The 19,747-nt window shown below is 41.4% G+C and overlaps 1 protein-coding gene and 1 pseudogene across 2 annotated transcripts in view; one reads left to right on the forward strand and one right to left on the reverse strand.

Moving 5' to 3' along the window:
- The window catches only part of FGF14 (fibroblast growth factor 14), a 701,033-nt gene that overhangs the window by 86,665 nt on the left and 594,621 nt on the right, over window positions 1–19,747 (forward strand). The gene's annotated exons all lie outside the window — the stretch shown is intronic.
- LOC137210850 (small ribosomal subunit protein eS6-like) lies at window positions 10,503–11,198 on the reverse strand (annotated as a pseudogene).

The following is a 19,747-nucleotide window of genomic DNA, read 5'->3' on the forward strand; positions in this document are numbered from 1 at the left end:
TACATGTAGGGGCGGTCATGGCTTTGAGAAGTGAGAAAATAGGAAGAGGGAGAAGAAAAAGGAGTAAAGCATTTTTCACCCCTTCTCCTCTGCCTGCCAACTCATCTTGGGTTCCTGTAGAGCTGGGTGAGCCACAAATGGGCCATACATAACCTGTGCATTTCTAAACACTGAGCATATGTAAAATGGAGACATCAAATTCAGACTGCATGGCTGGAACACCAAACAGATGTAAGGTCCTTCTCTTTCTAGTATGCTTGCCTTCAGCGTGGGATTCCATGTAATATGAGTTGGCCTTGGATTCCATCTAGGAAGCTTCATTACTGAAGTAGCATAATGAGTTTTGCAGGCAGTAGCACTTCCTGAACCAAAGGATGACATGTTAGGTAGGCTTCCAAGTATTGATTTGTTGGGAGTGTCGACTGTTTTGTTTTATGTTTGTTTTAATTTATATCCAAGTTAACGAGTGTGAAATCCAATCAGTGATCATCTAAACTTGGTTTTAACAGTGGAGATCACTTTAGTTGTACCCATATCCAGCCTGTTCTCATCTTAGGCAGCCTCCCTGAGAACATCCGTTCAAATGATGCATGCTTTCAGAAGGTGCTAAAGCTAATTCTATAGTTCATATTTCCTACGCGGAGCCACTCCTTTAAAAATGTTCAAACCCAGTCTTCCATGTTTTAGCAACACAAACACTGAGGACTTTTGTGAAGTGTTTTTATACATATTGTAACAAGGACAACCACCAAAGGTTTTGCTCCTTTGTACATTTTGGCATCATAACTCACTCAATTGACTCATAAGCTTTCTATAAATATGTAGATGTCTCAAAATGGAAGCATTTATTCAAGATAGTTTCTTACGGTTTATGGGGAAACAGTTGGGATGTTTGAACAGTATATTTGAAGCTCCTCTACTAAGTTTTAAATGAGACATTGCATCGTGTGTATATTCTTAATAAAACCTTTGAGCCCAACTTAGTACCACCTCCAGGAGGGACAGTGGGCCAGGGAAATACCAGCAGACACGTCTATCTGCCTGGTGCCATAGTCTGTGTGGTGTTTCTTAGGGTTTTAGATTGTATACCGTGTACTACATTTAGTTATAAGAGTTGAACTTGAGCACAGAACGGCAGGGAATTGTCTGAGGGCGACTTCTCAGTTCCTCCATATGCCTCCAGAGATGCACTAACTTTTTTTTTTTTGCTATTCTGCTTTTGAAGGACCAAGTATGTCTTGATGTTCTCCCTGTGTATTTCTCTGGTTGGTACAAACTAATTTTCTGCTTTGGCCAGAAGTAAAAGGTAGGATGATGAAGGGAAGAGGAGTTGAAAGGAGGAATCCTTAGGGCTTTCCTAAACATGAAAGCAAAAATGGAGGCATAGCGCAGACATGTTTTACAGGGAACACTGACGTTTTTGTTTATCTAACCTACTAACACCATCGAAGAAAGTCACCTAACAATTGTTGAGCACTGTTGCCTTTATCGCTGTCCCCTGTCAAAAACTCAGGTTATGACAAGTCTCAGGTTTTCAATACATTTGTATTAAATGAACTAACGGTGAAAAATAGCGTTTTCTGAGAAAGTTAACTGTGGGACTGTAGCTGCCACTGTCATACAATTTACTTGGTGAAGTTCACTTAATGCCTACTCCTTTCCAGCAGTGCCAACCAAGAATTTGGCTTCTAAATGGTAAAACCAAGAAGGAAAAACAGCTGTTAGTGGCCTTCTTTCTCTTCATGCTCCGCGCCAGCGCATCCTGAAACATGGTTTGCAAACATTCCCCTGGGCTCAGGCCTTCCTCAAACACACAAGCGCATTCACCCCTCCTGGCCCGCTCACCCTTTAAATAACAAGTGTTAGGACACCATTTGGTTCCCTCTGCCAGAGCCCCCCTTCATTTTCTTTTCTGATCTTTAATGTTCTCCAAAAGGAAGGCATTCCGAAAAACAGTGGAGTGAACTTGAATTGTTTCTCTCTTCCTGTCTGAACTCCTTTCTGTGAAGATGGTCACTGGGCCCATCCGATGTGGCACGTTTCCGTTCTAGAGTGGACAGCACCTAAACAGCCTCGAGTTTCACTTGCTTTGAAAGGAGGTGCCCCCTCCCTTCCTATTTTGTTCCTTTCCGTTTTAAAGCAGTCATCTGCAAACTTGGTGGCGCCCTGCTTTCCCAAAGCCACACTCAGCTACTCAGCTTCCGCCCTCCGGAGCCACCGTCAAAGGCGGACGCACGACTGGGGCAGAGCCCCGCTCGCCAGAGCAGCAAGCGGGACGTGGACTGTTTTCTGCTAGCCACGAGCCGGCCACCTCTGCGGCTCGGATCTGCTTCCAGGAGTCGGGCCCCTCGGGGATCTGGCCGGAGCCGGGCTCGGAGTCTGCCTAATGGAGCCCCGAAGAGAGGAGGCGCAAAGGCGACGCGTCGCCTTCCTCCGCTGTGACCCGCGGCCAGAACTCCCGGGACCGGCCAACCTGCCCTCCACGCCTCGGGGCGTCTGGGGCTCTGCGGCGCAATGCGGCGGAAGCGGCCCGTCCGAGCCGCCGTAGCGCGGGAGGTATCCGTTGCCACAGGGATGACCTCTGACCCTGGAGCGCCTCTGGGGGCTCGGAGGCCGGCGCAGCCGTTGCTATGGAAACCACGTGGCCGGAAGCCGCGGGGTGGGCGAGACGGGGTGCGCGGGCCGCGCCGGGTGTTGACGCGGCGCACCTTGGCGGGCACCGGGCCGGCGACCTCGCGCGCGCCTCAGTGCGTGCCCGGGCTGAAGGGCGAAGGAAGAGTTTGGTTCCAGCCCACAGGTGGCCGCCTCCCCGCGACGCACTGCAGGGTTTAGAGGAAAAGGGACGGGGCGGTAGGAAGGAGCTAGGTAGGTGGCGGATGCGCCCAAGTTCCGGACTGGGAGAGCATGAGTCCAGCCCGCACTAGCTACTGGGAGGCCGAGAAGGGCTCCTGAAATTCTCTGGGCCTCAGTTTCTTCGACTGCAGTGCAAGGGCATTGATTAGAATAATCTCAGGTCGGCCCCCGCTCTCATGTTCCAAGCGTCTCGTAACTTTCCACCCGATCTGGATTCTGAATGAACTTCTCCCTCTTCCCTGTACCTCTCCTGGACTGTGTTGAGTATATTTAAGTTGTAGTTTAAACCCGAGGCTATCGGAGATGGAAAGCCACCTGCGGGCTCATGACCGACCTTGCAGAGGTGTGGCAACTGCTTGCCGGTGCAGAGGTGACTCTTCCAAGAGTCGGTTTTGAGTGGTAGGGAAAGCACAGTACACAGCTTTGAGCCCTGGAAGAAGACACGCGTTGTATTTTACTGGTGACACCACCAAGAGCTCTTGATGCATTTTACAGAGTTGTGTGGTTGGTGCTGAAACAGATGGCATTCTTTTGTATCTGTTGTATTCCCCGGATGTCTTTTCCTGCAGTCTCAACATTTTTTGGAGAGGACTCGACCTACCTTGGCTTGTTTTTCCTTCTGTTATCTTGGACTGTTGGGAAGAATCACAAGCATTTTCACATCTGAAAACCCACACACACAACTTCACTGTATATTTAGAAGTTGAAAAAGACTATTTTGAGGGTATGATAAGGCAAGCTCACTAGTTTATAAAAGAACAGCTAGATCCAAATTGTGTTTCGGCGGATGGAGTAGGTTAAGTTTACCTGCTCAGATGGCTTTACACTTTTTAAAGACATTTTGTTGGCCTAGTTTCCAAATAGTCTTTTAACCTTTTTTTGTTCCCCTTATGATAAGAATTACCTCCCTGAAGTTTGCTTTTCGAAGAACTGGCCATCAGTTTCTCAAGAAGACTGGGTAGAATATTCACATCTCAAGGCACAGGGAAAGAAAGTAAGTGCCTCCAGGAAGGACTTTCGTTTCCTAAACCCAGAATTTTATAGTATGTGCCAGCATAGGGGAGGTTTTGGGATTGGTATAAAGGATAGATGGGCTTTGAATTGCTTCAGTAGCTGCATTTGTGTTCTTACAAAGACTCAGTTCCCGAGACAGGGATAGTTATTTTTAATTCTTCAAAGAATTGAGTTGCAACCTTTATGACATCAAAGGGCTGATCACCCATCCAACTACATTATCTTCTGTTTGCATCTTTAGATCTGGGAGAAGGTCTTCAACTAATATGGAAATAAAAAGATTTCTGTGTTCTAGATTTAGAGCTTTTTGTTTTGGAAGGTCTTTCCTTCTGGGTATACATAGTTTCACTTAGGTTAGGGGAGGAGGCCCCAAAAAACGTTCCTTTCAGGCTCTGAATATCAGCTTCCAGTCTGGCCAACTTCTCACAGTAGAGCTACTTAAAAAAAAAAGTGTTTTTTGTTTTTTTTTTTCAAATATCTTGTCAGGTTTCAGCTGAGACAAACAGTAAATATTCCTGGCAGTACTGGACAACCTGTTGGACTCAAGAGGTGTCCCCAAAGAATGGGCAAAAGATCCTACCCTCCCAAGATGCAGAGCCACATCCAAAGGTAGCCAAAGAAAGACTTAGTTCCCCTGAGCGCTGCCAACGATCAGTAGGACACTAGCTGCAAGTGGAGTGCAATCCACACTTCTGTCCGGCCGTATTTTGAGGGCCCTCAGCCTGATGGTTCCCAGGCCAAGTTCTCAAGACCCAAAATGAGACAAACAAGAAGGCAATAGCTGTCCCTGGGAGAGAAAGGATCCACAACCAGTGCATCTTGGAAAGGAAGGAACAGCGTGAGATTTTCCCTTCCTCTCTCAACTGGGCACTACAGACAGAGATGCAGGAGAGCTGACTCTGGTAAGAATTCTCTGGCATCTGCCAGTTTTCTTAGGCTCCAGAGAAAGTGGGGTTTAAAGTAGAGTGTAGCTCTGGCATCTACCTGAATTTGGCAAGGTTTTTCACTAATTTTAACTTGAGTTTCCTATTGGCTGCTTAAGAGAATAACTGGTAGTGGTTTACTGGTTTTCTGGAGAATCCCTTGGAGTCCCATGAACTCTGAGAGGGGCGCATTTGGGGGCCACCCTTCAAAGGTAGGTGTGGGCGCATCTGTACTGTCACTAATTTGTTTATGGTCTTGTAGTTTCTTCAGAGTGGAAAGGCAATTCAGATAGAGGACGAACAGACTGTGAGCACTGTGATGGCGGATAGCGGGAGTAGTAGAAGTCACTACTTAGTGTCTTCTGTTTTAGGTGCCTCTTGTGTCCTTAATTTTTCATTAGCCATTTGCAGTGAATCTTTCAGTAAAGCTGTTTTGGAATCTTGAAGCCTTTTGGTCAGCTTTACCCTTTAGATAATCATTATGGCAACAGTGTGGAAAATACCTTTGCGTGGAGCGGGATTGAAGGTAAGAAAGGCCACAGAGGAGGTGGTAAGGTCAAAAATAAGGCAGTGACAGTGGCTGGAGAGGAAGTGGAGTCCCTCTATCTCAGTGGCCACTTTGAATTTGGGAAGGGAAAAGAGGGAGGTGTCTAGGATGTTCTGACCACAGGTGTTTGATTTGGACCGTTCCTTTTTTTTTTTTTTTAATGCGTGGACCGTTCCTTTTGATGCCGCCGAGCCACTGACCATTTGCCAGTAGACCACTCCTGTCTCCTCAAAGCACAGAGCAAAAACCTGACTCTCTCCAGACTGTTTGTATTCGAGGGGCTTTGGCAACTTTTAATAGCAAGTAGAAAACTTTGACAAGTTTCTCCTTCTAGATCATAATTTAAATAGGCAGTTCTAGGAGAATTGCTCTGGGATAAACGGTTTGTTTTGACTCCAAAGCTGAAAGTCCTTAGGGATAAAAAAAAATGCCTTACAATAAAGATAAGTCCAAGGTTTTTTTGTTTTTTGTTTTAAATGATATACAGTTCTTTGTCGATAGTCAGTGATTTGTGTGCAATACTTTGTTCCATTTGAGGAGTCAAATAATACAATTAAAAGCCAATTTTTCAGATTATTCAGGTCTGGCAAGAAAAGAGAAGGAAGTGTGAACTTTATTGAAATTACGTATGTAAGTTTGTGCACCTGCTTCTTGGGTAGCAATGAATGTAGTTGTAATTAAAATGCCTTTTTCCCCCTGTAACATTTTGTTGTCTGCACAATTACAGTGGATCACTGAAGTGTGTGGTAGCTAGCCTCTTCTGTAATGCTGCCTCTTACTTAGATAAAGTGTAGTTTGGGACGGATTGAAATCTCTATTCTTTCCACTTCCTGTGTGGAGCACGTGGCATACTACTGTCGTACTTTAAAAAAAGAAGAAATGTGAAAATAAGAAGGCTCAAAGACTAAAACATTGTAGGGTTTCTGTTTTTTTCTTAAACAGCCACTTATTTCAGAGTCTGAAACTCATGTTTTTTGGTTGTTTCTGTTGTACCGCAGGTGTTATTGCTTGTAAGCAAAGAAAGGGCTCTGTTTTCTAGGAGACCTGAGTCACTTTCCGAATTAAACACGCAGCAGTTACCATCATTCTGCCGCAACATTTTCTTAATTATTTTTTCTTTTACATTTAAACTTTCTACTCATATGCCAATTAAGTGACATAAAATTCCTCATACATTAGATATATAATAATAGATATAAAATATTGGAAATATGTTTTAATAGAATGGATACTAAATGTTAGAAATATTTTAATGGTACAGTAACAAATTAAAAAATAAATTTGAAAAATATAGAAATTTAGGGGATCATGATTGTTTATTATTTATTTTATCTTTCCTAATTATATTTCCTTTTAAAATCTTGGGAATCATCTTAAAGAACACAGTGCTCAGGTGATTCTGGTCCATCTGTGGCACACGTGCCTTTTCATGGGAACGTGAACCCCTGATGTGCGCGCTGAAGTTGGGAGTGTGGCCTGATCTGCAGAGCTGTGGAGTCCTGCTTCTCTGTTTTCCATCACTGAGGATTGCCCCCCTTTGTCCCGCTCTCCTTGTATTTGTACTGTCATACTCGAGATTTTGTCCTTTCACATCTTTCCTTTAGTTGTGTCTTTTGAAAGGTTTGTCATCAATTTAACTCTTCAGGCAAGGCTGGGATTAGTATTCAATTGGCTTTTCAACTTTTACATGTATTACATTAGGGGAAAAAGGCAAAAAATTCTAACAATACAGTTGTCAGACAGTAAATGAGACACATCTGTGTGAACTAGAGACACCCAAAGCAGCATTTATTTGACTCTTTCTGTGCTTCAGATAACATGTTAAAAACACTGTGATGTGGATCTATTGCTTTAATAGGTTATATAATTAAATAATTTGGGGATATTATTATAATTATTCTACTTTATAGTCCCGCTAATGAATGCCTTTAAACTTACTAGATTTTGAAAGACTTATTACTCTTCTACTTGAACAGAAATATCCTGAATTATTCTGAATCCTGTATTAGTATTTATGCTCTAAGTAATAATAAAAAACTAGCTTTATAGGATGCTTTCTATGTACTAGATACTTTATCTATATTACCTAATTTAGACCTCAAAAACCATATGTAGGAACTTTTCTTATATTTATCTGAAAAAGAATGACGCCCAGGCGTGAAGAAGTTAAGGAATTTGCCTGATGGCACCCAGCCAGTGGTTGGGACCCAAGCAGTCTTCCTCCAGAGACATCCTCTTAAATTCCTGTATTGCAGCTACCGCCCTAAAGACTGTGTTCAAAGCGTATATGTGAAAGTGGCTGGTGTTGTCTCAGTGTTTCTGTGAATCATTATATCCTGAAACTAAAGGGGAATGCAACATATTCAGTGTTTGCAACATGTTCAGATATTTAGAATTTGTAATGCTTTTTTATTGAGCGTAATTTACATACATTAAAATGCACAGCTCTTAACTGTAGAGTTTGATGTCTTTTGACTATTGTGTGTATCCTTGTGCCAGACACCCCATTTAAGATATAGAATATTCTCATCACCCAGAAACCTCATTCTCAGTTCGATTCAGTTCCCACCCGTGCCTTCTGTGAGAGGCAGCCACCGTTCTGCTCTCTGACTTTACCTTAGCCTGTACTAGAGCCTCAGATCATCAGATCCTGGAGTCCTCATGCCCTTGAGTTTGCTCTTTTCACTCCACACGTTGTTTTTGAGATCCACCTATACCATCGCACGTGAGATGTGTAGACTTCCATGCGGTAACTTCTGTTGTCTTTTGTAAACTAGAAACTCCTAATTGAACACACCCACTTTTAGTTAACATCCAAAAGTTGCCCGAAACTACAAACGGTTCGCAAGCCTACCTGGCCCAGTTACAGAGATGCTGGCTGAGGACGGAGGCTCCTGGGTCAGAGATAAAGGACTGTATCACTCAGGGCACAACAGGCGCCCCGTTCTTGTTTCCCTTGTCCTAACATCTCCCAGGGGCAGTGCTGAGTAGCCGAGGTGGATGCCTGCACACAGTGGATTTGTGTCACAGCTGAGGACCTCTGAGTTTAGGAAATCCCCCTTCTTTTTTAAGGAATGTCTTTCAAAAGTGCCCAACCTTTGCCCAGCAGGGAGCCATGGTCTTTATTATCCTGGGGTGGGGGGAATCGCCCTCTAACCTGGAAGCACTATCTTTAGAGTGCAAGGTTGTCTGCAATGCAGATATCCTCGTGAAGATAGTCTGAGTCAAAAGCTCTTAGGAGACAGAGCAGAAATCCCATGCATAAGTTGTTCTTTAAATCTGTTTCTGCACAGCAACCTTTTCTTCCCTTTCTGGTTTCTTCAGGACTGTCATTCTTGTTGTTCCAAAGATGCACTTAACATAGAGAAAAATTTATTTGGAAATTATCTAGAAAATGATCCTGAGGTTTTGAGAAGACAGACAATATACAATCTATACAATAAACCTATTAGTATTTATTAAATAACTATTTGTGGTAAGTTCCATGTTAGTTACTGGGAGAGATTTAAAACATTCCATAAGGATTTGGTCTCTGGCCCCAAAGTACTTAAGTTCAGTGTACAGAGAACACCAGTAATGAGAGAGTCTTGAACGATGGACGGCCACGGGGTGTCTGTAGGAGACCCATCAAAGATGAGCCGGGAAGAAAGGGAAATCTTGTCGAGAAGTGTGACCTGAGCTGACTTTTGAAAGCGTGTTTCATTTGGCAGGAGAGATAAGTATATTCTTGAAAACGGGAGCAATGTGAGTGAAAGTCAAGGGCTGAAAGGTTCATGGTTGGGGATTTGGGGAATGTTAATGGAATCTTATGTTGGGGTATTAGAGGAATCATAATTTGGAGTCCAAAAGCCTGGCAGAGGAGTTAGACTGGATGTGGTAGAAATTAGTGAACTAGAGAATGTTTCTGGAGTGGGAAGACAGAACAACTTTGTTTGTAGCACCTAAGGTACTTCGGGCAGCAGTTAATTTCCCAGTAAGATGATGTTTTCTAGTGAAACATCGCTGGACTGAAAATGTCACAGGCTCTTTGGCTACAGGGAGATTTCCAGCAATTTGAACCACAATTTCTTACACGGGAATCCTGATAAACTGCTCTGGCGCTAGCAGCAGATCTATGTTTGAGTAACCCTTGATGACCGCTGCTTAGTGGAGAGATGCATTAAGGAACAATTTGCTAAAAGCACAACTTTTGGAAATGGATTTTGATTTTCTGCTCCTTTCTGTTATCAAATTTGAATTGTGTTTTAGAGGGTCAGTATCTATTTCTCGGTTATCTTAACACTTAAGAATGCCACACAATTTATAAAATAATATTTTAAGGAATATCACTTGTTAAAACGAGAGCACTAATTCAATCCTCAATGGCCATTTAAACCTTACAAATACATAACTAGTAATGCTTTGTAAGCAGCAGTTTCAATTTTTTTGATTTAGAACTGGGATCCTTGTTAGAGATCCTAGTTTATAAGTTTATAAAATGCACATTTGTAGGGTCACAAGCATAATTCATACAAGTAAGGGAAGGGATTCATTTTAGGTGGTGATAACAGTTGTAGACACCCTGTGCTGGGAGCAAATTAGCAGCATAAACCTGAATTCTGTCATTTCAGTGGGTAGTGAGTGAGTGATTTAACAATTTTTTTTTTTGGGTGCCAATTAGTGTAAAGGCAATAGCTGCACAATGCAAAAGGTCTGAATGCTACAGAGTTAAGTAAAGGGTCTGAATGTTGTTGCATTAGCATAGTTTTGAATAAAGAATTAAAATGTGCATCTAAAGATGCCACAGTCCAAGTTGCGTCCTACGGATTGCCACAGCTATACATCCACTTGCTTACTCAGTGTTCTGGTGCCCGCTAATATTTGTGAGAACCTTCAGGAAAGGAAAGTAGGGTCATTCAACTCGCTCAGTGCATCATAATCTTACTCTCTTATTTTTATTACTCAAAGCAGGAGGAGTTACCTCTGTGAATCTTGGTAACAGTTTTTTGCCTAACTATGCTTTCGCTTTCTCTGTTACAATTTTAATATAAGACGGATCTTTGACCCTTTCTTTCTTGTATTCTTTTAAATTTATAATTGGTAGAAATACTTTTAAATATTATTGTATATATATATATATTTTTTCGTGATGTCTGATCTTATTTATTTGTTACTCTTAGAACATCTCATTTTTGACTGGACTCAGAAGTAGAAGCTCTCAGAGAGGACAGCCTCCGTCTCTTGGCAATCTGTTCCTGGCGTTTTTCTTTGTCCTCCTTCATTCTCTTGGCCAAAAGTTTAGCATATTCTGCAGCCTCTTCTTTATTTTTCTTAGTACGCTGTTATTTCAGAGCAATACGCCAACGTTTGCGTTGCAGAACACGTGGAATAACAAGACGCTGAATCTTGGGTACTTTGGTCCTAGGTTTCTTACGTTCTTTGTTTAGGGGCTTTCTCACAACATACTGGCAGACATCATCTTCTTTAGAGAGACTGAAAACTTTGTGGATTCTGCTACCTCTTTTGGGCCCCAGGCGACGAGGCACAGTAATATTCGTGAGTCCAGGAATATACTTCTCCCCTTTTTTTACGATGACCAAATTGAGAATGCTCAGATTGGCCTCCACAATGCAACCCTGTACAGATTTGCGCTTTCTTTCTCCAGTCCTCCTTGGTCTGTAACAGGTATGCCCCTTACTCAGTAGCAGGCGGACTCATCCATGGGTCAAGACACCCTGCTTCATGGGGAAACGCTGTTTGTGTCTTCCACCACTGATTTGGACCACATAACCTTTCCATTCTTCACCCAGAGCGTCGGCAGCAACTTCTGTGGCCACACGCTTCTCATAAAAGGTACGAATGAAGGTTTCTTCTTCGTTCATGCCAACATACACCTCCCATTTCATTACACAGAAACTTCACTCATTTTCCAGTTACTTGAACTGAAAAACACCCTAGGGTCCATGTGTGTAGGTTATCACCAGCACAATTTTCTATACCAAAAATAATGAAATCATAGTAAGGAATAAGAAAAGAAAAAATTCTATTTCCTTAGAATAAGGAAAGCTACCACAAATACATTCTTACTTTAAAGGTCATGGCCAAGCCCTGCTGCAGCCTCACGGGCCGTAATGAGCACCAACAAATGGTACGGTTCAGTGTGTCTGTGATGGTGTCTACTTCTGAGACCACCACTTGTGCATTGCATCTCTTGGAACAGTGCTGCACCTACCTGACCACATCAACCAATGTTAAGTGTAACTAGCACCATCCTTGTTAGAGGTCAGGTCAAACATGAAGAAACAATAGCCCAGGAAAAGGCCTTTAGTGTGGCAGGTTCATGAGTTAGAAATAACCCTAGGTACACATAATGATTCTGCTGTTGTCTCTCTGGTCACAGCAGGGGCCTAGATACAGTCCAAGGAAGGAAGTCTCTTCCTCTGTGTTAAGCACTGAGCCCCACAGGGTCTGTCAGGGAAACCTTTCTGCTGTGTCAGTTCCTTTTATCAAGTGATGTAAAACTTGGGAACTAGTCTCAATAAATGCCATTAGATTAAAAAAAAGAAGTAAAATTAGATGCTGAGATCTGCAGCATAGGATGGAATGGCTGAACAGTAAGGTATGTCTACTTCCTATATCAGGCTTATTAGTCAGGTACCTTGGCGTTGGACATTATGGATTGGTACAGTCTAACTAGCACTTTAAACTTCTCTCAAATAAGTAGGCCATTTAGGTAACTTAGAAGTTAGTTTTGTTACCTCCAAATATATGGTATCTTAATCTTTCTAGGGGGAGTAGAGGGGATTTGGAAGGTTAGATAAAGGTGGAAGAGTTGCTGGGGATGGTCGGTCCTGGAGCTAAGGAAGGAATATTGATAGAGATGGACGGAATAAACTCATCCACCCTCCTTCCCCTTTTCTCTCCCATTTCGTTTTCCCTTTGCCACTGCCAGTTAGGTCAGGAGATTTTGATTGTTGGACCAAATGAGGGACGGATTTGGGCTGGAGTATTCCAAATAGAATGAAGAGTCCATAGCGGTCCTTAGATAGCATTTCATGGTAAATGGGGTACATTTTTTTTTTAAACATCTTTATTGGAGTATAATTGCTTTACAATGGTAGGTTAGTTTCCGCTTTATTTTATTTATTTATTTATTAAAAAAATTTTTTTTTGTGGTATGCAGGCCTCTCACTGTTGTGGCCTCTCCCATTGCAGAGCACAGGCTCTGGACGCACAGGCCCAGCGGCCATGGCTCATGGGTCCAGCTGCTCCGCGGCATGTGGGATCTTCCCGGACCAGGGCGCGAACCCATGTCCCCTGCACCGGCAGGCGGACTCTCAACCACTACACCACCAGGGAAGCCCAGTTTCCGCTTTATAACAAAGTGAATCAGCTATAGGTATACATATATCCCCATATCTCCTCCCTCCTGTGTCTCCCTCCCACCCTCCCTGTCCCACCCCTCTAGGTGGTAACAGGGAGCTGATCTCCCTGTGCTATGTGGCTGCTTCCCACTAGCTATCTATTTTCCATTTGGTAGTGTATATATGTCCATGCCACTCTCTCACTTCGTCCCAGCTTACCCTTCCCCCTCCCCATGTCCTCAAGTCCATTCTCTACGTCTGTATCTTTATTCCTGTCCTGCCCCTAGATTTCTCAGAACCATTTTTTTTTTTTTTAGATTCCATATATATGTGATAGCATACGGTATTTGTTTTTCTCTTTCTGACTTACTTCACCCTTTATGACAGACTCTATGGGTACATTTTTAAGTTGAAAAATACAGTGAAGGTAGCAACAACTGTAAAATAGGTTATGACTGGAAATTGGTTTATTTTCCCACAAAACCGACTAGCAATACCCTTGGGGTCTTTGTGCATTTATTGTACTTTTAAATTTGTTTACTTGGCTCTCAATGGGCATACTTATCTTTTTTTTTTTTTGTAAATTTATTTATTTTTAATTTTTGGCTGCATTGGGTCTTCGTTGCTGCACGTGGGCTTTCTCTAGTTGCAGCAAGCAGGGGCTACTCTTTGTTGCGGTGCGCGGACTTCTCTTTGCAGTGGCTTCTCTTGTTGCAGAACACAGGCTCGAGGTGCGCGGGCTTCAGTAGTTGTGGCTTGCGGGCTCTAGAGCGCCAGCTCAGTACTTTTGGTGCTCGGGCTTAGTTGCCCTGTGGCATGTGGTATCTTCCCGGACCAGGGCTTGAACCCGTGTTCCCTGCATTGGCAGGTGGATTCTTAACCACTGTGCCACCAGGGAAGTCCCTGGGTATACTTATTTAATGAATAATGCCTACTTTTACTGTAGTTTAGCCTATAAGTGCTTAAAAAAATTAATGCCCTCATAAAACTTATAAGCACTTTAAGGAAATTAATACCATTGTGAAAATAAAACACTATTTATAGATATAGGGAATGAGCAATTTTTATATATTTATCTCTGATTAAAATATTGCTCTGACTCTTCTTACCTATGTTTATCTATGTTGAAAGCATGGGCATTTCATTAATATACTGACAATATGATACTATATTTACATATAATTTGTTTGCTTAGCTGTAATGTTAATGCCATGAAGCTCAGAATTCACTGTGTATACATTTTACTTTTATTGATATTTAAATTTACTCTGGTTCACCTCTTAAATATCTCATGCAAAACCTAAACATTCCTTGATATGAATGTCATCTAAAGTTGTAAGAGAACAGCCCCTCCTGTTATATCTTACTGTGCTTTGTTAAAAAAAAAAAAATCACCCTATTCTCCAGTAAAGTCCTGTCACTGTAAATGTGCAGAGGCTTTCCTACAGCAGGTGGGCGTTCTCAGGGCCGATCATACGTGGAAAGGTTCAGTCAGACATGAACTTGAACCCTGAAAGTGGGAGTTAACTGTATAGGAAAAGAAACTTCATGCTCTCCGTAATACTTCTCTTGGGTTTGGATATTAGGTTGCTAGATGTCATTAGGCATTTTTGGCAGGTTGGATGCTGAGTAGGGAGGCATCCATGTACTGAACTCCAAGCTGAAAATAGGTAAACTGTATGCTAGATTATCCAGTTCCATGATATTCTGTGTTGATTTCCTTTGTGTGATATCCAAATATTTAATTACCTTACATTTAAGTATTGCAGCCCTGCCTTGGCTGTGCACTAGAGAATTAAGAGAAGGGCCGTTCACCTTTACTTGAACCAGAGTATTAAACTCAGAGCAGTGTCAATATTCCCTCTCTTGTAGCCGTCATTAGTGAGATACCCAAAGGGGAGATGCAGCTCAGGAGACATGGCTAAGGCTCTAAAAGGCCTGGCTTGAAAACTTTGGAAGATCTCGGTTTTATTATCTTAAGGGATATAATAAATTTTTCCTTCAAAGCTAAATTTCTTGTTTTCTGATATCAAAAAATGTTTTATTTTTAATTACATTGCCAGGGAAGAGTGCAGTTATGAGCTGGTTTTTACTTCACCTTCCTAACTTGTTTATTTGGACCCCCAAATTTTAAGAACAGGTGGAATTGTTAACAGCATGTTAGCATGCTGGCGTTCTTTTGCCTTAATCTATATGCACATTTAACATCCAGAAACATATAGTAAATTTTTGCCCATTGATTTCTCTGTGCATGTGTGTGTGTGTGCATATGCATATGTGTGTATATATCTCCACATTATGTAGGTGTACATGTGATATACAGATTAATCAAACATAGGCATATCTCTTTGCTATTTCCTTATTCTGTGGTGTGAAACATACTTCCAGATGCCTCATGGGTTTGCTGAGTGAGTGCGTTCAGAATAAGTTTGATTTACTTGAAAATAATATTTTTCTTAATGTTCTTAATTTTTTTTTTTTAAATTTATTTATTTTTGGCTGTGTTGGGTCTTTGTTTCTGTGTGAGGGCTTTCTCCAGTTGCGGAGAGCGGGGGCCATTCTTCATTGCCATGCGCAGGCCTCTTACTGTCGTGGCCTCTCTTGTTGCAGACCACAGGCTCCAGACGCGCAGGCTCAGTAGTTGTGGCTCACGGGCCTAGTTGCTCCGTGGCATGTGGGATCTTCCCAGACCAGGACTCAAACCCGTGTCTCCTGCATTAGCAGGCGGATTCTCAACCACTGCGCCACCAGGGAAGCCCAATGTTCTTAATTTAGATATCTCCAATCTAAACTGGGGAGTAGAGCTCTGAGTACAAATAACCACTTTAATAGAGGTTTTTGATGATATTATTATAGTGTTAAAAAATGAAACATTTAAAAATCTGGATTTTGATTTGCCTGGGTATTTCCCTTTAATAGGAAGCATAGAAAAACCTCAGATTTTTATATCCTCCTCCATATTATAGAAGGACCTTCTGGTACAAGTCCAAGTCAGATGATTTTATCTTCTTTTGGCTTGTGCTGGCCAAGGTGTCCCCAGCCCTATTGATTGAGATGGCTAGTTCTGTGACCCCTGTCTAAAGACCACTCAGTGCCTCTGTGTTCTTACTGTCTTTCTTTGACAACTACTGTTAGATAGGTGTATATCTTGAAACTAATTTTGGTTGCTGTTATGTATTTTTTTTACTGACAAGGACAGCAGTGTGTGTGCGAACTTTGGAGTTAGATAAAGATTGGAAGTGTAGCTGTAATTTCTCTGTACCTCAGAGTTGTTTTTGTTTGTTGGCTTATTTTGATTTTGGTAGTAGAGGGAGAATTCTTCCCTTGTGTGTTTGTAGTGACTAAAGGAGAATATATAAATAAAGCACCTAACAAAATACCTACCACATGGACATTGATTTATTTATCAGTTCCTTCCACCCCATTTCCTTTTCAGAAACAATTTTAGTTTCTTTCCTACATTTTCCAGTGGGTGACCTATGCTAAAATTATTATTTTTTGTTAATTAATATAATAGTTTAAAGTTTTACCTATAGTTAATACTATAGGATACGTAAATGAATTCTTAAAAAGTGTCCAAGTAAAGGTTGAACGAAGACAGATTCAGAGGCCCAGTAGGATCTGTGTTCTCGCGGAGCCTCCTTTTGTACACTATGGGCCTAACCAGGTCTTTACTCACAAGCATTCAGGGCCTCAAGGAGCCTGGAACATTTTGTGTTTTGCCCAGAGTGGGACTGGCTGCAAACAGACAGTTTTGGAGTTCATATATTTTTCTTGAGCTAAAGAACATTGTCAAATATCTGTGATAGAATATTTCAGTATCTGCCTTTCCTGTGTATCTTACAGAGTTGAGTCTTAGTCATCTGTATATACCAAAATGAGTATTTTAAAATATTTTATATGCTTTTCTAATATGTATAGTTTATTTTTTTATTATCTTCCTTAATTGCTTATACCTAACAATAATTACCTCAAAAATTTTGAGTTAAATTTTATGGGTTGTTCCCATCCTCTGAGGCTTTTTACCTTAGTTATAAATTAATGAAACATATGTTAAAGCAACCTTTCCTATCATTGTTCTGCTAAGAGTCACTGCCCAACTTTTTTTTTTTTTTAACTTCTTTGGATTTAAGAATCTCATTTGTAGTTTTGAGCTCTTTCTTTTGCTCCTGAGCTTTCATTTCATTTCACTACCCATCCCCCCACCATTGTGTATTTAAGTCTTACTTTTGCTACTGGACATGCTGCTTATACCCTGAAAACTATAAATAGCTTATCCTGCCAATTTTGTATTATCTGTGAAAATTGTAGCCCCTTTCTTTGTTCCTACCTGAATACTTTAGGCTCTGTCATTCATTTATTTTCTTTAGGAGTAAAAATAACCTAATATTTAAAGTCTAGCTTGAATTTGCCTCTTTCAGGGGCCTTGTAGGAAATGCTCTGGTTGTAAATGAGAATCCCGTCTTGGTTGGGAGAGAGGTTGGACCCCATGAGCACACTTCCCACTTCAGGACTCAGGTGACGGGGTCTGTTTCTAAGACCTGGAGCCACTGGGCTTGTGATGGCTACTTATTACTTGGGAGTGACAACAAAAAACAGACTTCTCTTTTTCTTAGGAATACCACTGGACAACACAAAATTTCAACGTGCTGGGAAAATATAGTTTAGAGAACCTAGCAAGTGAAAATGACCTGATTCAAAATGTCCATCAACTACTAATTATTTAACTGGTTTCCCATTGAATATTTAATATGATACCAGGAGCAGTGAAGTTTCACTAAAAGTTACTTTGTGCTTCCTTTAGTATTTACTTACTTTATTTATTTAGAATTATATAGTAATGGGAGTTCTTTCCAGAAGAGGCTGTGCAGGAGGAAAATACATCTTTAAGAGCACTGTAGACTGTAGGCAGTTGTAGCTACTCCTCAGAAGAGAGGCCTGGGCCACATACATACATGCTGGCATCATCAGTGTGTGGCCGGTAACTGAAAACTTAGGACAGAGGAGAGAGAGAGGGAAAGGAGAAGACAACCTGGAACAGGGTGCTTACAGACTCCACTGCTGCATAAAATAAGAAGCCAGCCAGGCATTCCTATTGACAGCAGAACCAGCTGACTTATTGCTTAGAATTTGCAAATCAATGTGAAAAATGGACTCTAGATACTACAGCTTCTGAATTAATAGTTTTTTTTCTTTTCCGTAGGGTTTGAACTCAATAAAGAAAGAAGATTCATTAGGGCACACTGTTCCTTTGGTTACAATTTTTTTGTTTTATGTGTATAGTTTTTAATCTGTTGTTGATATTTTTAAGGAGCAAGATTGAAAAAAGAAGGCAGAGGACTTTTATTTTATTTTTATTTTTTGCGGTATGCGGGCCTCTCACTGCTGTGGCCTCTCCCGTTGTGGAGCACAGGCTCCGGACGCGCAGGCTCAGCGGCTATGGCTCACGGGCCCAGCTAATCCGCGGCATGTGGGATCTTCCCGGACCGGGGCACGAACCTGTGTCCCCTGCATTGGCAGGCGGACTCTCAACCACTGCGCCACCAGGGAAGCCCAGAGGGCTTTTATTGATACTTTATCTGCTGAGTTGAGGTTGGGTTTTCTTAAACTAAGAAGTGGTTATCTTGTATGGAAAGGAATTCAGGTGAATATTTTTCATTACTGGAATTTGGAGGACACAGTCTTAAAATAGAAACTACAGTTTATACTTCCAAATGTAGCTTCCCATATAAACAGTCTTATCTGAAGGTCGGGTCTTCAATTTTCTTCATTTAGAAGGTAGATTTTATTTGATAGATTTAACTTGATTTTTTAAAATTGATACAACGTTGCTTAGTCTTCTACATCATTATCATTAAAGAATTATAATTCGTGTCAAAGAGCTGACTTTCCAGTCATTAGTATACTCCAAAGTCTTATCCCTTTAGCTAAAACATTTTATTATCTGTATTGCACTGTCTGCCGGCTCTGATTTGATCACAGCTGTGATTGGTACCCTGTGCTGGAATTAGGGATACGGAACACAGTTTCCTCCTGGCTCCTGCCGGAGCATCTGCCCCTAGATTGATCCTGGGTCTAGCGGTGAAGATTAACCAAAACCACATGTGGATGTGGATTTCATTTGGGCGGTGTGACTGTGGTAGCAGAGGTATTATTTTTTATCAGAGTGAGTGACCTTTCCTAGCATTCTCTGCATTTCCAGTTCTGCTGGGTATGGTCAGCTGAAATGACTGGCCAGTAGTTATGATATATTTATTTAGTCCAAGTCTTCCTTTAACTACAGCTCTGGTACATTGTTCTGCCTGTCTAAACTCTCGTGTGTGGAAGTTTAGTTTTCTGCAATAGAATTCAGCAAATGTCTGTTAATTGACATTCTCTCATATCTCAAGTGTTCTTTATACTGTGGGATCAGCATGTTTCACTAGGTAGCTGGCTATTTTTATGCAATTGTTTCAAGTTATTGGGAATTTAAACTGCATAAACTACCAATAGGTCTGTGTTACTTTAGAAGATTTCACTGTAGCCCTTCATTTAAAAAACCTCTAGAAGGTTTTGCATAACAAAATCCCTTTCAGTAAATGTTTAGGGAGGTGAAAGAGTCTGACACACCTACTTGTTGATATACCTAAAGTCGGACCTACATCTTTAAAATTTTACTTTGATATTTATTCTCCTTCAATAAAATACATAAGGTATGGATTTTGCACTGATAAGAAAATACTTCTGCCTGCATTACCCCTCCTTCACAACTGGACATAATCTCTTAAATGAACTATCGTGCACTTAAACTTCAAACATACTTACCTTATTTTTGTATTACAGCCATTTGTGTCTATTAAATTGTAAATTCCAGTAAGATCTGAGACTCCAGTGAGATCAGTAACTCATTATCTAATGTTCAGTACCTAGAGGAGTGTCGTGCGGATAGTAGATCCTCAGAAGATACTTAATAATTGACTTGATTGAATTATTCATTTTTAATATCTCTTCAATGTGTAATCTAGAGAAGATAGGATACTGTAAGGAGGAGGTGTAAATAATTGTAGCACCCTCTTTGTGTTTGGAAA

The sequence above is a fragment of the Pseudorca crassidens genome, chromosome 18 (genome assembly GCF_039906515.1).
Source record: "Pseudorca crassidens isolate mPseCra1 chromosome 18, mPseCra1.hap1, whole genome shotgun sequence".
NCBI lineage: Eukaryota > Metazoa > Chordata > Mammalia > Artiodactyla > Delphinidae > Pseudorca > Pseudorca crassidens.